The sequence below is a fragment of the Semicossyphus pulcher genome, unplaced genomic scaffold, assembly GCF_022749685.1.
Source record: "Semicossyphus pulcher isolate SPU_LCO1_2020_fin unplaced genomic scaffold, fSemPul1.0.p SCAF_1, whole genome shotgun sequence".
Lineage (NCBI taxonomy): Eukaryota > Metazoa > Chordata > Actinopteri > Labriformes > Labridae > Semicossyphus > Semicossyphus pulcher.
Genome location: NW_027211603.1, coordinates 28,484,088 through 28,495,735, shown reverse-complemented (window position 1 = coordinate 28,495,735; position 11,648 = coordinate 28,484,088).

The window sequence follows — 11,648 nt, the reverse complement described above, 5'->3', positions numbered from 1 at the left end:
CTACGTCACCTCCTGAACAACGCCACCACAGTAACTTGGACACAGCATGTTGACTACTATTTAGATAGTCACGGCTGTTTGATTTAATCAAACCTAGCTATTGTCCCTATGGACAGATATGAGGCCATCGTGGTGATGTGACCTCACCCTGCCACACAAAAGCCGCCTCTGTGCGCAGACTGCACACAAACGCTGGCCGACAACGCACGGCCGGGGGATGAAAGGTCTCCTCAGTGTTTGGTGACAGTTATTACCCTCTCCACTGAAACCAAATACCTGTGGGCCCAGATAGCATTATCTTATTGTGAGGCACACCGGGGGCTGGCCTGTAATCAGGGCTTGGGCCTTGATCAGCGCTCCTCCCCAGGTTTGATGGTGTCCCCTCCCCCTCCGTTTCCACACCGTGAAGCCATGAGGTGCTCTCAAAACATCTTTAAAGGAACAGTTCGACATTTAGGGAGAGATCAACGAGAGAACTGATAGCTGTATCAAGTCTGTACGAGCAGCAAACTGAGACTCTAGCAGCAAACTGAGACTCTAGCAAGTAACTTATTCCCAACCCTATAGTTTTTTCGGTTTTACACTCTGGTTTTTTGTTTTTACAGATAAAAAATGTAGAATATCTCACTTGTTATGCTAAGCTAAGCAAGCTAGCTGATGTCGGTAGACTCATACAACCCAATAGCACTCGAGTAGTAGGGCTGCACCAGACTAAATATCTTCCAGAGAGACTGGTACATGTTAATATAACCCATTAGTTGACTTGTCAAAGTTGACAAAGCTAGATGACAATGCAGACAGCAAAGGCGATATCGACTTTAAATTTGCTGGAAAAACCAGCAAGGAGACTGAACCTTTTGTTTATTAAATTCAACCCAGTATAGCATTGTCCCTCTCTCTACTGTAGTTTGGAGTCGTCTGGTTTTTAAGGCTGATTCTCTTGGCTTTAGCCTGGCTAGTGGCTGCTAACTAACTTACTAACAATATAGTCTTGTTTCAAAACCAAAGATGGATAAAACTGTTTTTTTAAGCCCTCAGTGCAGCAAACACATTACACAGCCCTTTTCTCCAACCGATACACTTTCTGCTGACTACCGGAAGTTCAAGTGCTCATCTTGAAGTTCTCAGTTTCGCTCTCTTTGGCGGCACCTGTGGCGATAAACGCTAATTGCGGCAACACTTCCCGGATATCCAGACATTGTTGCATGTGTGACATGTCTACGGTTGGCTCCCTTTGTTACGGTTGTAACTCTTGATTTTCCTCGCTGATGGTCGCTTTCCTTTTCAGACTGTTTGTCTTCATCTGAGCGTCCAATTTGTTTCTTTTTCTTTGGATTTTCACTTATTTTTGAAGTTGTTTCTGTAGTCATCGATCTTTTCTTTGTTTGTTCAGCCATAGTAGATTACTGTTTACTCGCAACGCTTGCAGAGACTGGCAAAGCAGCTGCTGAGCTCCGCCTACCCTCTCTGGCAGACCAACCACTGCTGGCTGATGGAAAACGCTAACTGGGCACCGCTTGTTTTTTTTTCAGCGAAAGTCGCCACATACACTCGGTCCGTAATTTTCCAAATGCAAAGGCTTTCATCAGTGGGCCATTGGCTCCATTACCATTGTGTTACCTCATTCGGCGATAGATAGTGACTTTAGAGACATTTATTTACATGAAAATCTTCAATATTATTACTTTAACAACTAATGGAAAACACGGTCTTCAATGTGTCCCAGTGTATCCTCAAACTTGTCCTTAACTGACACACAGAAGCAAATCACTTCCCATAACAAACCTGCCAGACTTTGTCACATGGTAACCTTACCAACAAGGACACCTTCATTAAAAAGAGGGCTCTGCCAGTAACGCTAATGATAGCTCAGACAATAGACAAAGAGCAGGGGTTTTTTTCTTCAACTATTCGACCAATGAGAACGAGGTTGACTAAGACTCATCAGCTAATGTTGGGTTGACTATTAGGTGGCAGCCCGAGAGAGTCATATCAATCTTTGTGTCAAGACATAAGCAAATTTCCCTAAATGTCAAACTTGTCTTTAAGCAAACATGAGTGCTGCTGCTGCTGCATTTTGGACATGGTGACCCCATCAGAGAGAACAGACTTTTTCCAAGGCTCTCTGATGAAATGTGCTTAAAAATGCAATCTAGCCCAGGAGCCTGCAGAGGGATAAATACATATACCTTTGCCCGTCTGTAAATGTTCGACACATTCCAAAATAAACAGGGCAATTTCTGCTGCACTTGGCAATCCAATTTCTCACAGCACCATGATGGGTGATAGCAAGGTGAGCGCTGTGATTTCAACTTATTTAGAGAAGCAGACACAGGTATAAAATGTCTCAAAAGATCAATGTGACATTTCACTGTCAACTTACTGCACTTATTCAACCCTGGTGTGTATAATAAGAAACAGGCAGTAGAAAGGAGACAAACTAGGAGGGAGAAAAGTAAAGCAAACATGCATAAGGACAAGGAGGCATCGGCGTTTTAGAAAAGGAAAGTGGCTGTTAGTCCTGTTTGGGAGGTAAGTGGTTTAGCCTGAAGAATCCTCGGCAAGGCAAACTTCAGTCACACAGCAGGTCTGATCAGATTACCATTACCCCCCCGCTGATTGCGATTGTCTGGTTACGTCATATCAATTAACAAATCAACTTTAACTGAGAGGCCATGATGGAACATATTCAATAAAAGTATGTAAATCTCAAAAGCTTCACAGACGGCACTGAGTTTGAATCATCAGCTCTGGGACGTGTACGTCTGGTCAATGAGAAACTCCAAATTACCCACAAGTATGCATGTGTTTGCGTTTATCCTGTGACAAACTGGTGACCTCTCGAGGGTCTTTCCAGGGTCTTTCCAACGCACTACACTTCAACCAGATGACTCACATCAACCCACTCTCTGTTTCTTTAGAAACTGTTAAAAACCGGGTAGTTTTTGCAGAAGTGTGAAACTAAAACCCTGCAGTGGTTTTGGGAACTGAAATGCCAGTGATGAAGCACGAGTTACTTACTTCCCTACATGATTCCCTTTCTACAACACAGGCATCTCAGCCCACAGGAGTGCTTCATTCCTCAAACAGGAAATGAATGAATGGACTTCTGAGATTAATAAGCGTGATCTAAATGTATGCTTAAATAACTTCTGCTTGTTTAAGACCATAACTTTACTGTAAGTATGAGATTAAACTGCAGCAATACTGAATGGAAGATCCTGTCTTATCACTTAAGCACTACTGACACGTGCTTCATATTATTTAAAGGGCAAGTGCACCTTAATTACACATGAAGATCAGCAGATCAGATTTAGACCGATTATGCAGAGCGGATAGTCTTGATCGTTAGGATCAACTTTTATGTAAAACTTAAAGAAAACTGCAAAATCTTTGAAATTTTAAATGAGTCAAGCCTCCATTTTCCAGCCTTTCAGAAACACAACAAATCTTGCATAACAGTCTAAGCACAACTCGCTTTCAAGGTAAAGTGCACACATAAAATTTCATAAAACTTCATTATGCACAGACTCTTATGCACACGTTATTAAATCCATGAAGCGTTATCAAAGAGGCAGGTGTTGCCAAGCACAGCAGATGCACCAAACTTTGCTCCTGGGAATATCATCAAAACAAAGAATGGAAAACCTTCAGAATAAAAGTGTTTCTTCACACATAATAATGCTTTGTGTTGTTGACATCTCCACAAACCTCAAAGCTTCTTGTTTAGTTGTCGCTCCCAACTGCAGAGCAACTTTTAAAGCCTTTGATTAAGCTAACAAAGTGGTCAATAAATGCATCAATGGAAACCTTACCCACAGATTATTTGATGGCGACTCCTTCAGGTGAAATTCATTTTAAGTCCATCACAGAGAGCAGGTGTGTTTATACTAGGCAGGTATCCACAGCAGCGGGCATGCGAGCGTTCACCTCACTGATTACACTGAGCTAAAAATGGCTTTGTGCTAACACAGACAGTAGGCAGATCAAAGTGCTGATGTCAGAGGGGAGGGGCGGAGCCTGCAGGCCACAGGTCAGGTGTCTGCTGCAACTATCCTGCCCGATGCTTATTCAAAGTGTTGCTCAGTTTGGAGCATGTGTGCAGAAACACACTGCTCCTATCTGTTAATCAGTCAGTCAGATACAATAATCAGCTGTCAAGTATTATGCTGGGATAATATACAGAGAAGGCTTCAAGGCTGAGGACAGCGTTTTGGTGTTGATGGAAAAATCCATGAGACAGCATGTTCAACAGCTGCTCAACCTCAAGCGTTTCATTACAGGGAAACATCTGGTGTACATTACATAGCCTAATGGTAATTATTTTCATTTATTCATGTTTCTCTGAAACAGAACCAGACAAGCAAAGCCTGCAGCACATATTGACTCCAACAGGCCGGTTTAGGAAAAAGCATTCAGATCGTTGACTTTAGTAAGAGCAACAACCGAAAACACACTTCATCGCAGGTTAAAGTCCTGCAAATACACGTTTATGGAAATAAAAGCTGCATCAATAACTCGATTGGGCCATTCACTGAAAATTATTATCATAATCTTTTAATTAAGTCAATTTGTTAATTACTTTTTAAAAGATTGCTGCAATTCTTGGTACTACAATGTTACAATTTCATTTAGCAGACGCCAAAGTCCAAAGTGATTTTCGGAGGAGGTTTGGTGGAACAAAAGAGCTTTGAGGAAGTGACTTTGTACTTACAGATGAGTTTATGAGCACTTCTTGCTGTTTTATCAACCTAACAATTTTCGAGATTACTATAGGCATAAATCAATAAAGATAATCAGTAGTTGCAGCCTTAGATAGCAGCATACTTTATAGTCAACAGTGAAAGTGTCATAGTATTCATCATATGAAATCCCTGTAAGCACATTAACATACAATGAAGCTGGTGAAGGTGGCCTTACATTGGACAGATTCTTACTTTGGGTATTTCAATCTATCACAAAACATCATATTACATGAATCTTCAAAGTAACAAGTAACAATAGCCGTCATATATAAATGTAGTAGAGTAACACTTACTAGGGATGCATTGATGTTTAAAACAACTATTTTGCAGATGGCCGAAGTTTTGTTAATAACTCTAATTTTGGTAATTCTTAATACACTCGTCTGGATCAGAGGCCAAAATTAACTTTAATTAGCCTGTAAAAAAATGCTTTATTCAGGCCTTCTCTGTGAGAAAACATGAATTTAATCTTTTAAATTCCCAAAACATCTTTTAATTTAAACTTCTTTCACAAAAATAATCCTGCCTGTTAGCCTGTTTTACAACCACCTGGTTATAGCACATACATGTTTCAGTGCTTACATAGCAAAAACATGAATCTTTCTGAAAACATAAATACTTTCATGTTACGATTAAGTTTACTGCACAATGAAAGCAGTTAAATAATAAAAACATCTGCTACTGCCAGCGGGGCACGCCACCTTATTTGCCGATGGGCCGATGCCTGTCAACACGGCCGATATCAGCTGATTCCCATGTTTAGCCGATGCGTCTGTCCATCCCTTTTACCCTCAGAATCTAGTGGATTAGAAGTATAAAATAAAGAAGTGCTCCATAGCTCAACTAGCAACTTTAATATCACTTTAACTTCACTTAAACAGGTTAAAAATGTACAGTACTGCAGCACCTCAGGGGTTTAGATGCAGACTATAAACCACAACGTCCCCGTTTCAAATTTGGTCGGGGACCTTTATAGCATCTGTGTCACTATCTAATTTCCTTCTCCCCACTATCTGAAAAAGCATAAATGCCCCAAACATCATTTTAAAAATGCACCGTGCACCAGACAGAAACATCTCTTATCAGCGGCACAGAGGACTCTTGGTGTTTGGGAGTCTGCAAACGTCTAAATGGAAGTGTTAGTTGTCAGAGGGCCTGCAGGGGTTTGAATATATTGCTTCAAATGTGTCTTTGAGGAAAACAGCTTATTTCTGTGACTCAAATGTCAGACATACAAGAGTCTAAAAACTACAAAAATCCTCTTCCAGTCCTGCCAGGTGGATGTTTCTGCACTCACCACGAATAAAACCCACAGCATGTACACATCAGATTGTGAATGGTAAGTGACACAGTATGATCACTGCATTGGCATCGCAGACATCCGACTAGCTCGACTCTTCTTTGTTATCCACAATAAAGGGACAAAGTTCATCCCTGCCTCAGTGCTCTGCACAGAACCCTCAGACTGAGCAGACAGATGCTCAGTGGCCTGCTCTACCTGGTGTTATGTCCACATTTCACATGGCTGGATTATTATCACAGGTAGGAAACATCTCCTGTAAACAAACTGAAATCTAATTTTATTGTGTGTGGAGGAAAAGACTTCCTCCAGACAGCTTTCAAGCCAACCGTAAATATCTCTGCAGGTTTGTCCCCATCCATCCTGAAAATCCTGTTTTGTTTTTTTGTATTTGCATTGTTGAGTTTGAGCCCCCCGTCTGCTGTTTGTTTTGTGATTGCTTCCTGTCGCATCGGCACACAAGGTTTAGGTCCGTCCATATGGAGCATTTATTCAGTGTTGGGGTAGCAGTGGACTGCAAGTCTGACCACTGCTGGAGGACATTTGTAATATCAGCAATTTCCGATTACACTGACTTTATGCATTATCATCCAGTCTGACCAGGCAGGATGCAGATGTAAGCTAGAAGAGAGTACAGATCACCTCCAAGGCAAATAATTCAGTTTGATATGATATAGAAATCTGCAAGTGCAACCTCGATGTCAGGTTGTTTATTTTATTTCCTAAAGAATAAGGAAAATATGGTTATCATCCTAGCTGTGCATATGACTATTCGCACTATAACATTCACTCAGCAATGGACACCTGTGTTACAAAAGCTGCTATTGCTTGATGTGTTCCAAAATGTTTAGGTTCATCCTTTGCACATGCTACACTCCATCAACTTTCATAATAACGCCATTATTTTTCCCATAAAAACATAGCATGAAAACATGACCTAATAATCCGTCATGATGAATGGATTAGCCTTAGCCCCTTTTACACTCCCAGTTCAAGGTGGGATTATTACACCTCCGTTAAGCCTCGTCTTCTATGTAAATGCACGGAGGCAGAATGGTGGGGTGAAGCATTCTACCTCTGAGCCGGCATCGGAGGTAGTAACAGAGGCATAACAGAAGGCGAAAAGGCGTCAGTGTAAACAGCGGAGCTGGCAGGTTGGAACAGCACTGCATATGTGTGTGTGTAAAGTGTGTGCTGTTTTTTCACACGTCGCATGCTTTTTGATTCCATAACGCTGGAACGCTATGTAAAAACACACACTGGGGTGGCTTTACGCCGGCGTGTAAAAAGGGCTATTAAGAACTTTAAAAAGCAACCAAATTCAATATCTTTTTAGTATCAACAAGGTGTCCATACCCGGCTATAGCAGGGGCCTCCAACCCTGCTCCTGGAGAGCTACAGTCCTGCATGCTTTAGGTTTCTCCGTACTCGAACACGCCTGATTTGAATGACCTGCTCATTATCAACCAACTGAAGCGTCTCAGGGGATTGATAGCAAAACAATCGAATCAGGTGTGTTAAGAGGACATGCAGAAAGGTAGCTCTCTGTATGGTATCGTTTTGGTATTGGAACTTGAACCCATGCCCTACTTTTGGGAACAGGATGGTCTTTTAAAACCACCCTCCCATCAATCTGCTGCACATTTTCATTTGAGAGAGTAATAAGCAATTGGCCCCCTGTCTTCTAAGTCAAAACTGAGGCTGGCAAAGCTGACAATCTTTTGTAGAAAATATGTTTTAGCACCACAGGCATAGGAACAATTAACAACAAAGTCTGCCCTTATAATTCCCAAGAGGAAACAGTGTCTACCTCGAGGGACTCCAAATTTGTTCAAGCTGCAGAAAGGGCTGCTGTTTTGGAACAGGGAGTGCGGCTGCTGTTTGGCGTGCTGAGAGGATTCCAGCGATTCCAGTCTTAACAAAAACTAAGTCAAGGCTTTATTGTGAAAATCAGCGGGGAACTCAGCAGTCGCCCTCCCAGGCAAACAAACCCCATCCCAGAGAGAGCGCTACACCACGAACCAGTACCTGTAAGACTTCCTCTAATGCTTCCATTCTGTACTAAATACAGAGTAATTACAAGGCTGACACTGTGCCTATCCTCCATCATCATTTAATGAGGGGTTTGTGGAGATGAGAAATTGGCAAGGTTCAGCTTGGAGCTAGCACAATCCTCATGGTAATTTACAGCACTCGTAATGGGAGGCCAACTCCTCTTTCATTTGTGTCTTGCACTGAAGCTAAATACATATTTCTGACAGAGACGACCTCACAAGTGAGCCTGTACTTCTAGGGACATATAGAGAGGCGACTATACGCTTTAGTTTAATGGAAGCATTGTGTAGTCTACTCCTGATAGACTTGTGTATAAAAATGTAATTGTGCGTGGATGTTTACGGGTTGGCTGCAGCTTGGTCTGTGCTTCCCGGTGCTAGTCATCAGTGTATATTCACATCTATAAGTGTGACCTTTAAGACCTTTACTGTGTCTCAATTTGTGCACTTCTGTTATGTTTTTACGTGCTTGTGTTAATTTTGACCGGGTTGCGATGTCTGATCTCTAATACATCTGTTGTGCACTTATCAGAAATAATAAGCACAACATTTGACTTCTTCTTCTTCTTTCTTTTTTTTCGCTGGTACAACATCACCAGCATTTGCGCCCATTGTGACCCGCCAAAATATCAGTCGGCTGGTTTGCTCACTTTACTTTAATTCAGTTTAATAAAAAGGATAAAAAGGGATGTGGTATTCCTTTTTAGATACATCCCCTTTCTGCGTAGCCAAGATGGCTGCACTGGAGATGAGAAGTGTCCAGCGTTCCTCTCTCAGCTTTTTGTTTCGCAACCAGGTAGCCTACTTATAGTGCCATATTGTCAGTGTGCAGTCATGCTCTCAGAATAGATGACATAAGGACAGAAGATTGAAAATTGAGATAGTGTATCATTCCTTCAAAGAAAGCAGCACAATACGAATTGATATTAAGCATATTAAAACTAAAAGATGATCATTAATTTACTTGAAACCTACACTTTCAAAATGGACTTGATCAGTGTCATTTCACAGCTGAAAAAAAACAAGGCCTTGAAAGGTAGGCTTTTTTGAGATTTGTGGCTAATAACAACTAGCCGACATGCTAAACATTTATGCACAAAAAGTAAAGTAATGGGCAGTTCCAAGTTTGTGTTACTGTGAAGCTCAAGCAAATCCTTTTTGTGATGCAAAATGAAAAATTAGCAAAGTGTTTGATGACTACTGTAAATCAGACACACCTCTGAGAAGTATTTCAGGAAGGATCCAGGACAGAGGTATTTCCTCCTTCCACACTGTCACCTCCTCTGCTCAATATCAAGTGAGGATGGTGAATACTTGGCCTACATACAGAGGCAGTGACTGTGTTACAAACCAATCCCACAGAGAAGAGTCTCCACTGGGAGATACAGAGAAAAGTAGATGACTAAGATGCCTAAAGTCAGATACACTTAAGTCTCTGCTACGACAGCAAGGGAAACAGATGTTTGTAAAACAATGTGTGAGGAATCAAAACCTATTTTTATGAGGGTCATGCCAATATGTTGGAGGAGTGACAACTGTGCCAAGTTGTCTTCATGTTCTCTTAAAGAAAATAAAAAACATTTCCGTGTGGTGGGAGGTGATAAAACATGTTCAAGATCCTGAAATTCTGCCAGATGCACCTTGAAATTTTTCATTAGTATTTGATACTAGGATTCAATACCATTAGCATGGGTGTTGGTCCGCAGGTATTCTTACAGCATGAAGCATACAATTACTTGTCAGATTAGTGTCAACTCTGATGCAGGAGATAATTTTTTACTGACACTGGAAAGATGCAACACGGTGGATTTTAAAAGTCAGAACTTCCTCACGTTTTTGCCTGTCTTTAGTAAAATCAGCCTTTTTCTTTACACTGCAGCAGTTTGCACAAGTTATGACTCAGACAGGGACAAAGTCCAAGAAATCTAAAAGTGAAGAAGATGCACTTCCTGGTGTGTTTCTGGGCAAACCCATGAGTGTGTTAGAACATTAAAAAAAACAGAGGGCGGCCATGTTTACAGGCCTGCCCTTTGAACGTGTTGGAGTGGGTGAGGTCAAGCGAGTGTAAATGAATTAGTAGGCTACTGTTTCCCTTGACATGTGTGCAGATCCTCCCACTCACATGGAAAATAAACCTTGTGCAATTGAACTTCCTTGATGAAAGAAATACACAGAGATAAGACTCTCTGTGCTGCAAAACAGTGACTTTCTTATGATCTTATTCAGCCTGATGGAAAGTTTATCTTTTGGCAATGTAATTATTTCAATATTGGCATCTCAGCATGTATCATGTACCTTTATAACATACATGGAGCTGTGTAATTTTATACACATTAATCATGCAAAGCTAATTTTACACAGAATTAGTTTTGAAATACTGGAAATTAATAGTTGAAAACTGTAATTGCTTGACTTTATAACCATGCAGACCGTCTCAAAATCAAAACCAAATTTTCCACATGTCTTCTGCTCTTAATGCTAGTTTTTCTTCCATATACTTTTACTATTGTGTTCATATCGCATATTGTAAAGTGAAGTACCTTTTAAACCCCCCAAAGACTAATAACCCTATTTGCCTTAACCTCTCCAGGGCTAACTACAGAGTTTCAACTGATGCTAGCGTACTTTGTTTGGTGATTTTTATTTCCTGTAGTTTGAATACAGCGTATATTATACTTTTACAGCCTTTGTGTGCTATCATTTTACATTTCTATAGGACCACTGAGGGTTTTCTCGCCTTGTCTGAGATCACAGAAACGTGAGAAGTTCCCACATTGGCCCTGCAAGCTCTGAATGAGGATGTCATGGCTACCAAGCAACAAGTTAACACGCAGCGTCCCGCAGCCAACGTGAAAGATACAAAGTAACGGCCCAGTCTGTTCATTTAAAAATACAGTCAACACGCTACTGTGTAAAGGACTCCTCTTACCTCAAGCAGAAGAAGCTCAGCGTGAAGAAGCTGCGGCGGCTTTTGGACGCATAATAATCCTCCTAATGGACGGACATACAGTGTTTGAAGCCTCGGCTGAAATATTCTGTTAAAAGTTTGTACTGTGGGGTGAAACAGGCCGGCAGCAGCGTGGGTCTCACACCAAAGTGTCCCGTTGCGGATTGACTGCACTTTCTTACAGTTGTTAGTGTTTCCCAGGACAACTTGGTGGGAGGAGTCTGCAGCACGGCTATTATAATGCTGCGTTCCCGACAACTGGGAACTCGAGAACTTCAATTCCCAGTAGAAATGTCCGACATCCGATGGTGAGGTCGGGGTAAATGAATCTGCTCCGAGTTCACAAGTAGGAACTCCGACTTTGAATGGTGATCCATAGCAATTTTCTAATAGAAGGTCGGAAAAATGCTGCGTTCAAGGCTTCACAGTTCGGAAGTAAGACATTTCTACTGGGAAGTTCTCGAGCTCCCATTATCAGGAACGCAGCATGAGACCAGTTGGGTTTCTTTAGAAGCTTGGACATATTAAAGTAATTCATTTGAATAATGCCCAACTTATTTTTTCTTGCTTAAACTTAGGTAAAAGTTGTATTACTGTAACTG